The following is an 11,353-nucleotide window of genomic DNA, read 5'->3' on the forward strand; positions in this document are numbered from 1 at the left end:
GAGAGACAAGTGGCTCCATGTCACCTTCCTCCTCATGGGCCCATAATTGCTTGCTAAACTCCTGCTGGTGGAACACAGATATTGCTGCAAATGCTAATGCTGCACAGCTGGTGCTGAAACTGAGCGCCGCTTGCGAGGCGCAGCAGCCAGTTGGCAACTGAGAGGCTTATTACAACACTAACAGGAGACTTGACATTTAGGATGTATTGTGCCAATGAGTAAAATGCACTTTAGAGATGTCATGCTAATGGGATTGTGTTTTGGCAGCCTGGCAGGCAATGGGACTTTATACATTTACCAGGACAAAATCTGGCATCAGTGCAATGGCAGCTGATCACGTTTATGAGTGTCAGTGTACAATTGTTTCAAGTCTTTTGTCTGAGTGTCAATGGATTTTTTCCCCCGTTGTCTTTGCTTCATATCAGGACTATTGAAAGGATGTCTCTCAGTATCATCTTGACAGATTAGTTCTTATCCTCGCTGTTATTGTGACAGGCTGGGTACAATGATGAAAAATGTGAAAGATTTTACACAGCCCAGTTCACTTATCACAAGTACTACTCGCATATGTAATGTGCTTTGTTGCTAAGTTAGAAAACAACATCCTCTTTAAATAAGCACAAATTATAGAAATTATTTAAATACCTGATGTATAAGGCCTCAAATGTCAGCCTACTTAAAGTTTCACAGTTTTTCTAGACTTTGTTTTGTCTAAGACTCGTCTTTGTGCTGGGTACAGCAATAGCGAGATGGGTCTTTCACTCACAATTCATAAGTTTTGAATGTGCAGGGTTAAATTTTTTATGGAACATATTTTCCCCAAACATTTACTCCATCCATTACCTAACACCTAAAGACAATTCACCAGCTTGTTCACCAGTTTACCTGAGTATTTTGACAGTTATTTCTGTGGTCAAAAATGTACATACACTCATGATGGAGATAAATGTCTTTGTAATTTTGGGCTTTTAAAGATTTCTGTGAGTTGTTCTTTTTCCAGAGTGGATTATCATATAACACATTTTTTTTAATGACTTTAAAAACGAAGAACTGGGTGCAGAACTTTGCATTTACTTTGGATTTTCTCTAACCCACACAGGCTCAAAAGTATACACACACACACCCATTAATATTTGGTTAAATGGCCCTCAGCTTGTTGCAGCGCAACCAGACTCTTTTGTTAGCCATCGGCAAGTTTCTGACATGATTCTGGCTGGATATTTGACTACTCTTCTCTCTGCAAACTTTTAAGCCTCTGATTTCACAGCTCAAGGTCTGCATGCCTCATCATACAGAATTTATTGACATTCAATTCAATTCAGTATTATTTATATAGCACCACAACAACAGTCACCTCAAGGTGCTGTATACTGTAAGGTAAAGATGCTATAATGATACAGAGAAAATGCCAAAACGCAGACAATCCCGTGTGAGCAAGCACATAGTAACAGTGGAAAGGAAAAACTCCCTTTTAACAGGAAGAAACGTCCTGCACGACCAGGCTCAGGGAGTGGCAGCCCTCTGCAATGATCGATTGAGGGTGAGGGGATGGAGATGGGGAAAAAGGCAAACTTGGAAGAGATCAACATATATATATTTGTTGACTGTGTGGATTAGAGAAAACTCAAAATAAATTCAAACTTGTGCACCTAATTCTTGTTTTTCACCAGCTGGGACCACATGCTCAGTTACGATGAGCAATGATGGATGAGGGACCGTGTACTAGTGCTGCGGTTTGGGGAAGGCCTTGAAGGGGACTGGCAGCAGCTCCCCATGTACTAACGAGAAGTGAATGAAAGGAAGAAGAGAAGAAAGAAGGAAAAGGGGAGGGAGAAGGGTGGGGCATGAAAATGAGATGGTATTGGTGAACGGGCCATATATATCCTGAGGCCAGAAGAGGCGTGAATGAAGTGTGGTCCCACTCCTGAAATTCAGATAATATTTCCACTTAAAGACTTTTGTTGTACAATCATTCCAACTTGGAAAAAGAACGGTTCAAAGAAACGATTTAAAGTCCCAAATTACAGTGAAATTCATGCCCATGAAGAATGGATGTAAACATCTGTGGTATTATGACAGATAACATGACGGTTTAGCTGCTGTACCATTGAAAGAAATAAAATCGCATGCCATACCTTTAAGAATAGTGCCAGCAGTGTCGGTCAGATAAGGGTTAGGGTCTCTTTTAATTACAAATAGGTGTAGCTGCTCCCTCGTGCAGAAGGAGCTCCTACTTCTGGATTTCCTCTTTGGGGCCTGAATGCTTGCAGGATTGTAAAATTGCCCTGTAGGAGACTTTTAGTGACTTTGAATGACTTCTCAGCTTGAAGTGTTTTCGCACAACTATAAACATTTTTCTCCTCTTTTCCTTATAAATGTATTCTCTTTTCTGTTAGTTATTGTGATCAAGATGTTTTTGAAGGTGGAAGGCATTACACGCATGCCATTATCATTAAAATAAAAAAATGACTAGCAAAATGACATCACAACACAATTTCTAACAACTCTGTCCGTCAAAATGAAAAACGAGATGTCTCCAGCAACCTCTGAGAAAAAGCGTAAAACGGAAAGGTCCAAGTGACGTCACCTTTCTATGTCACAGCCTCCAGCCTCCTAATGTGACCGTAGTACGTCTGTAAAAGAGATGCCAAGGAGGCCACCGCAAAATACACCTGCTGAGTGGCGCTCACACATTAGACAAATTGGCATTATGAAAAAGCACTCATTTACAATTATAATTTTTTTTGTTATTTTTTTAAACTAAAAATAATGTATTATGGTTATTAGTCTGACTATACTAATCCGGCAAAAAAAGCATAACACTAATAAATGCATTAAGGGGAAAAAGTGCAAAAACACTGCATATTTTAAAAATTACCCTTTAATTTTTTTCTCCTCTACATTGTGCAAATGTCCCGTAATCACTTCTGCTGTGTGCTAATAATTTTTTATCTTCAGCTTTTTCTTTCTTTCTTTCTTTAAAAACAGCCATTAGGACTAATCTCAGCAAATGTAATGCATCCTATTAAGTTCTTGGCTTCCATTAGTGCTGCAGAGCAGTGTTTTAAATTCCTAACTGATTGATCAGTGGCTAGGCTGTTTCATTCAAAGCTTTTATGAAGTGTCATCTTATTACAGTAAAACTTACCATAGAGGATGAAACACAGCTTTCTTCTGCTACCAGGTAGTTTTTTGTTTTGTTGTTTTTTCTTTACCAGGTATGTTCAGTGCAGTCGCCTCAAGGTTCTTTATACTATAGGGTGAACTGTAGGTGATCCTACAGTATTCTGGAGAAAACAACAGTAGGAAGGAAAAACACCTGTTTAACAGGAAGTAACCTCAGGCAGAAGCAGAGTTTGGGGGGGGGCGGCAGCAAATGAGCGCATAGGGAGACATGAAACAGTGTAAGTAAGAGAGAACATGAAAATATAATGACGTGCTTCAGTGGTTTATACATGTTAGGAGTGAAGAGGTGAGACGGAGTGCACAATGTATCACAGGAAGTCCAACCGCAGTCTGTTCTTGTAGGAGCATAACTAAGAGATGGTTCATGGTAACCTCCGACTACCTTTATACCTTAATCTTTAAAATAGAGATGCATTCCTGGGTAGTAATAACATTCCATCATGCCCAAATCCATACACTTCTCTGTTCTCAGGGGCAACTCATGTTATTGGTGCCTGATCATTTAAACTGATCCCCCTAAAACTAGCAATCAATGGATTAGCCATTTAGCTAACACCACCTTACCTCTCCTACACCAGAATTAATTAAGCTCATAATACATAAACCTAGCTGTACTTTCATCCTGGTGGCACTTTCGGGGGAGGGCTTGTTCACAAAATGAATGTCAAACATTTTTGAGGTTGAACCATGGCAGGAAGTTCAGTCTTTTTGTGTGTGTTTGTTTAAATATTCATAGTTTGCAAACAGATGGGAAATTGACAGGCCTGTGCTGCAGTTCTGTGAAGTGCCCAGTATGTTCCAGTGATGTTTTTACTCTCCAGTTCTCTGTGCCAGCCCCATGACTAAAAACTATGAATAATATTGCATAAAAAGTAGCCTGTGTGTGTGTGTGTTTGTGTCTGTTTAAAAAAAATGATATATATATAATACATGCACACGGTCACAGCTATGACTATCAGGCAGGTGTGCTCTTCCTGTGATCTTTTATATTTAAGCTTCAGGCTTTTATATTTATTCATCATGTGTATGCACTCTGTGTTTAACTGCATCTTCTCGTATGTATATCAGCAGCAAACCAAATAAACACTTTTTGATTTATTTGACAGTTAAATTCTATAACATTGTATATAAGGGCAATGACTCATGTCTCTTGGTATAAAAGACAATGGCACTAACATTTTGCATTAACTGTTCAAGAATTACAGACATTTTTATACACAACCCCCACATTTTAGAGGCTCCAAATTAATTGGACAAATCGCTTTTGCTCTTAATAACTGCCTGAAGTCTAGAACTCATGGACATCACTAAATACTGATGATCAGAGATGGGCAGTAACGCATAACATTACTGCCCTTGTATTATCTGGCATCAGATTACTGCCCTGTAATCTGATTACTTTTTCAGCTAACGAGTAAAGTAAGGGATTACTATTGCAAAAACGGTAATTAGATTACCGTTACTTTCCCGTAGGAACGCTGCGTTACTGCGTTACTAAAACCGTGATTTTTTTGCGAGAATGTCTCATGACAGTGACGTAAGCGAGTGCAACGTTTGTGACAACAGCTGTGTGCAGATCAACAACGGATAATATATCGAGTGCAGGAGAGAGTATGAGCGTGCAGCGTTTAAAGCGTGGAAGTACTGACCTTACTTTAAGTTTGATTCCATAAAAAGTGACAAAAACATTAGTGTCCGTTGTGCGTGGGAAGAAGCCTTCTTTTTACAGCGAAGAAAAACCCCTAAACTTCCAAGCAAGCACCGAGTGCGCTACGACGTAATGGGAAACTCACAGAGAAACTGAAAATTTGATTACATTTTGTATGATGGATTATGCAGAAAAAGTAGAATTGGGCAGAAAGATCTATCGCTTTATTACCTATTCAGGTTGTAAATCATGTTTTTTAAAAAGGAACTAAGTAACTAAGTAACTAAGTAATTAATTACTTTTGAAAATAAGTAATCAGTAAAGTAACTGGATTACTTTTTGGGGAAAGTAATCAGTAATTAGTTACTGATTACTTTTTTCAAGTAACTTGACCAACACTGCTGATGATCTGCCAGGCCTTTACTGCAGAATCTTCAGTTGCTGCTTGTTTTTCAATCTTTCTGCATTGTATTTTGTAATAGGAAAACATGCTCTATTGATCAAGATCATGTGATTGCCTTGGCTACTGAAGAATGTGCCATTTCTATTCGTTTGAGAAACTCTTGACTTGCTTTGGGTCATTATTCATTTGCACTGTGAAGGACTGTCTGATCGGTTTTGCAGCATTTAACAGAATTTGAGCATTTTTATAATATATAGTAGTATAGTGTCTCCTGGCAGAGATCACAGTTTGCTTCTATTTTATCTTGCTGCTTCTGTCAGCTGTTACATAATCAGTAAACACTAGTGGCCTGATTCGGCTATCTGCCATATACATGCCCAAACCATAACACTACCTCTGCCATGTTTGACGCATAATGTGGCATACTGTTATAGATTATGAGCTATTTCTGTTTTTCTTCCGATCTTCGCGCAATTCAGGCACAATTTCATGTTAGTTTCATTTGTCTTCATTGTTGACGTTGACAGTGAGATGTCTGCCTCCCTGAGTGTGGTCTGGACACACTTTTTCTTAACCAAAAAAGAATTGTCTACTTTAGCTAGACTTTACTTCTTTTTATGACTGTGCAAAATTAGTGATTCTATAATGGGCTTGTTTTAGTTTATCAGCCTAATAATGGCCCCCTTCACTTTAGCATATCTTTACTGCTCATATTGACAATTTTAGTAAATAGCTATCCAATGGAAGTTGAATTGAATTAGGTCTTCACAGCTTTTTGCTGTATAAATAAAATTGAATTGAACTGAAGTCCTCACTTTACCATGAAAATGCTAGTCAGTAATTTTTCAAATTACTTTTCATCGTGTGAAAATGGAAGGATATGTATAAAAATGTTTAATGCACAGCTTTCATTAAGCCCTTAAATTAAAGTTGACGACCTGCACTTCATTCAGAGCTCAATAGCTTGAATTAATTATACTGTGATTCTCTACAGAGGGAAAAGTACAAAATTTGTCATTATCCAAATAGCTAAGGCTTTTGTACATTTGAATGTTGCCTGCTCCCGTCGGGAAAAACAAATTCTCCATTCTCACATCTAGTGCTCACAATACTGAGACATGCAGGTTAGGCTTACGAATATTTTGCACTTTATGCAACATTTCATCGGAGCGTGAATGTCAGATAGAAAGCACTTAGATGTGCTTGTATAAAAGGTAGTATGAGACATGTTGTGTAAAGTGCCATAAGAGCACAAATAGGGTTTAGAAGTGATTATAAGAATAAGTCCATTTACCAAAATCTTAAAACCTAAAAGAAGATAAGTAATACGCAAGCAGTACTTGCCTTATTAAATCTAAAAATAGACAGAAATTAAAACATACATAAGTAAAGCTATCTCTCCTTTCACCTCAGTGTCATAAAGCTCCTTGCTGTCACTTGATGTGCACATCCAGCCTTTATATTACTTTCATCTTGTGGCCGCAGTCGGTTATTGTCACCTAAAGCAGCGCTTGTTTTAATTTCATAAGAGACGGCAGCTCTCTCTATTTTGAGGGCGTCTCCATCTCTAGTTAACAATGACTGGAGCTGGGGAAGCTGAAAGGCCTGCAGCTTTTTACTGGTGGTTTTTGCATGTGCATTCTGGTATTTGATGGTAAACTGTGTTAGACTTTCTCAGTGAGAGATGTTGCTGACACGCTGTAACGGGCTGCGTCACCATGCAATCCAGGAGTGTAAGCTGAGAAAAGCTGCTGCCACATTACAGAGACTGCTGGCCAAGGAAGCAGCGACACAGTGGAAACACTCAGCTGGAGGCAGCGGTGTGTCATCGAACCTCCTTCCTGCGCTCTAAATGAAGGCTGATTTGGTTTAAAGATTCACCGCCGAAAGGGCAAAATGAGTCAAGTTACTACTACAGCTTTTCAACCAAGGATACCTGTTGTGTGTCATTAAACTCCACTTTAGTGTGTTTTCTTTTGTTCTTTGAAAGGTCAAACAGAAAACGTTTCATTTGAACGCTAAATTAAAAAAAGATAATGGGTTCCATGTCGGATTGTTTTGTTTTCTGTTTACTGTTTACATGTGTTTTTTAATAAGCGATGAAACAGTGTGGCAGCTTGTTGAGCATCTTCTCTTCTATTCTCTTCCCTTGATCTTAAGCACAGTCTTACTCTTTAATTTCACTTTCCTCTTTTTTTTGTGTCTCTTTCCCATCTGTTCTCCTGTGTTTTCACTTTTTAGCACAATGAAATCTTGCATATCAATACAACATTCTACAGTAAGTTTGGGAAAACCTTGAACTATTACAACAAATATATACAACACATATATATTTCGATGTGTGTCTCTGCTCAGTTAACCTCGGTTATTGTGGTTATTCATGACATGACCAAACCACGATGTGGTTGCGAAGGAGCATAACATTTCTGACTCTCCACACTGTAAAATTATTCAAACAGCTACTTTTTTAGGACTCAACTTTTAATCAATGAGTTCTAGAGATAATCTTAATTGATCTAAAGATCAGATAATCTCACTTTAATAAATGATAACTTTGGAGATAAACAGTCACAGTTTATAGGCAGAATGTGCATCTGCTGAGAGGATACCATGATAATTCAAATCACCATATTCAGCATGCAATATAAAAACAATATTTGCTGGGCTCTTGCCCGCCTCTGGTCTTATCGCTTCCTCATCCATCCACTGACCTTTAGAATGTTATTTGATTATTAAAGAGATGATTGTCCATGTGACTTCTGTAAAAGGAATGCTGTTCAGTGGTGAAAGCAACAAGAAATTGAAGGTACATATATGTGCATGAGTAAGCGCTAAAGAAGTTAATTGACATTTCAAGCAGCACTTTAAATTATCTTGCTAAAGGGGTTTTATGGCAGAACTCAGTGTGCATGTGTTTGCTCCCTTATGTATACTGCTGCTTACAGTACCTGTGTCTGCCTGTGTCTGCGTGCTTGTGTGTGTAAACGGTCCTGTCACTGTGTGTGCAGGGAGGTCTGGCAGGGCACGCAGGGACAGTTGGAAATAAAGAGTCATCTGACAGTTCTGTGCTGAAATGTACTCTGGGGAAAGAAAAGTGTCATGGTCGCCCCGTTCTCCGGGCACAGTACCTGCCTTACCTCTGCTGCTCCAGCTCTCCTGTCTTTCTGTCGGTATGCGTCGAACTACCCAGTGTTTTGCAGTCTCGATTGTGGCTTCTAGTTATCATAGGATGTTGCTGCTACCAGTGTTGCCACAGTTACTTTGAAAAAGTAATATATTACAGACTACTGATTACTCCTTCCAAAAGTAACTGAGTTACTTTACTGATTACTTTATTTTTCAAGTAACTAAGTTAGATTACTAGTTACTTTATTAGTTACTTTCAGAAGCTGCCAATAACACTCCCCACTGTCTCAACATAATAACATCAACCGGTTTAATACTCACTTTATTGGAAGTGTATTTTAACAGTAATATAAGTAATATAATTGTAAGCAACAATATATCTCCTGACATTTGAAGTTGAACTTAAAACTTGACAGAAATACTTGTTTGTATGAAAATAAAGACAGTCTTGTTACTTCATTTAACAAAAAATACTTTTTATAGTGTCTTTCTTGACTTCCCTTAAGATGCTTTTTATACCATCCACATGTAAGCTCTATTGTCCACTTTTTGTAACTCTGGACTAATCTTATAATTGATTTAAGTTAATCAACTTGAAAACTTTAATAAGTTTATTAAGTGACTTTGATAAACTTAATTCAATTACTTGTAAATAGTTATTTGAATTGGATTCCACATTCTTTTTTTTTCAGTATATGTTGTCATCGCATGTTATGGGGGAAACAGTAGAGTGGAGCGAGTAAACCAGTGGTTGTACCTCATTAACAGAAACTTCTCAAACCTTTTGTCAGAAAGTCGATTTCTTGTAGGCGTGAGCACCAAACCTCCTAGACTAAAAAGTCGCTCCACAGGAGCACTTGATGGGGTTGGAGTGTTATACTTTAAAAAAAATTGTCTTTATGCTTGAAAACTTATGCAGAATCTGAAAGTCGTAGCCTGACATCAGGTAGTCCATGACTTCTTTTTCTGCAGAATAGGTCTCCTCGTCTGGCTCTGCCTCAAAAGTGAAAAAGTTTATCTCACCTTGGCTGCTAGATGTAGTAGCACTGGGCACACTGGCAGGGTTTTTTGCCAGAGGAGCAGTGGTGCAACACTCTGCTGTCAGAAGCTGTTTTACTCTCTCCCTCCTTCCTGCCTCTCTCAGCCATCGGAGTTTGAATTTTGGACAACTGGCAGCTGCGAGAAGGGCATCTTTGTCGTCCAGCACACTGGCGAAACGAGTCTGAATAGCCTAAAAAACATAATCGATATTTTTATGCCTACAATTTATTATGTTATTGAATTACTTGCAAACCATGCCTAATATGAGATCAGTATTATGGATTTAATTTTGTTTTAGGTTACTTATAAACATTTTAATTGTTTTAATCTTATTTTGCAATGATAATTAATATTCTGTTCCATGTTTGTGAATTGTATGAAGCAAAAAATGTGCATAATTTCAAGATGGAGCGTACCTGTACAATGGCATCTGGAAGGCCTGCAGTCATCCTGGAGAGGTCATCTTTTACAGCCTGGGTCTTCTGCATCAGAACTTCAAGTGTTGGTAGTAAAGTTTCATATGGACAGTCGCCTTGTAAAATGTCCAGTGCTGCAGTCAGAGGTTTCATGCAGTACTCGTGCAGGAACTGGTATTCTTGATCTTTGAAGCATTTCAGTCCTAGCTTTGTATTCAGCTCACCCATGGGGATTTCTGCAATTCTCTTTACAGCATCAAAAAAAGGAATTCCAGCTTGTGGACGTTGGTATTAGGAGCTTTCTTTTGCTGATTTCTTCCACTGTTTCTGATGCAAGTGCATTTTGCTGTGCTGCTCCTATACACAGCCCTGCTCTCTGCATTGGTTGATAAATGTTTCTCCACATCACATGTGCAAATTATGTTGATAGTGTGCCACGCACACCTGCGGTGCGCGGGAAGAGACAGCTGACCATCACTTTCATTCTCAGCCGAGAGGATTTCTGACAGATCAGAAAAAGTGACATCATCGTCTTTGGGGGTGGACTCTTCCTCCTCCGTCTCATCATCGGACTCCGTGACAGGATGATAAACTTGAAACGCCTTAACAAAGTTGGATCCATTATCAGTAACTGTGGCAACTACTTTGTTGAGTAATCCATAAGAGGAGTGAATGTTTTCGATTTCTGTACCAGTGACATCATACGTGTGTCTACCACAAATTCACCTACATGCTAATGCAACCTTGTGGCGCTCTAATGTGGTTCTACTGATCCAGTGGAGCGTTACTCCCATATAGCTTCTGTTGTTAGCAGTCCAATATCCGCGGTAGTTGAAACAAAGTCAATCTCATTCAGTGCAGCCTTCAAATTTCTCTCCATTTCTCTAAACTCCTTCTCCAAGTAAGAAGTAAAAGTCGTTTGGTGAGGCAGCTCGGCATTAATATGGCACGAAACGAGGGCGAGTCAACAGTGTTTATAGGTAGCATTTCTTCTACAATATACTGCGCGACCAACTTCTCCAATTCTTCATCACTTACTGGTTTTGCACCAAAGTCCAACTTTTGTTGTTTGGGGGGTGTGGGACCTTCTGCGGAAGTCACGGCTCTCTGCTTCGGCCCACTTGGTGGGACTCTCTCTGTGAGTTTGACTGTGCCGTGCTGCGACTCCAAATGTTTCTTTAAGTTTGACGTAGTGTTTTTGAAGATAGATAACATTTTTTCGCCAACACAGAGTGTACAACAAACCTTAATATTGAAATCTTTAGTTGACAGAAACTCAAAATAGTGACCATATTTCCAGCTAAAGAACAAACATCTCTCTCCCTCCATTGTTGTTTACACTCTTTTACGTCGCTGGCTGCTTGTGAGAGGGAAACGTGACCTGCTTATGTGACATTTCATGGCGTTTGTCATCCGCCGAGACGAAAAGAAGAAACCAAATCTTTTTGCTTAAAAAAATAGTAACGCACAGTGGTTTGGACAAGTAACTTTAATCTGACTACTGTTATGGAAATAGTAACGCGTTAGATTAGT

The 11,353-nt window shown here is 38.9% G+C and overlaps 2 pseudogenes; both read right to left on the reverse strand.

The window, feature by feature from the left end:
- Window positions 1–9,074: 9,074 nt before the first annotated feature.
- On the reverse strand, window positions 9,075–9,973 carry LOC148101727 (uncharacterized; annotated as a pseudogene).
- Window positions 9,974–10,068: 95 nt separating this feature from the next.
- Window positions 10,069–11,149, reverse strand: LOC148101728 (uncharacterized; annotated as a pseudogene).
- Between the last annotated feature and the right edge of the window lie 204 nt (window positions 11,150–11,353).

The sequence above is a fragment of the Neolamprologus brichardi genome, chromosome 8 (assembly GCF_056152115.1).
Source record: "Neolamprologus brichardi isolate AB-2024 chromosome 8, ASM5615211v1, whole genome shotgun sequence".
Classification (NCBI taxonomy): Eukaryota; Metazoa; Chordata; class Actinopteri; order Cichliformes; family Cichlidae; genus Neolamprologus; species Neolamprologus brichardi.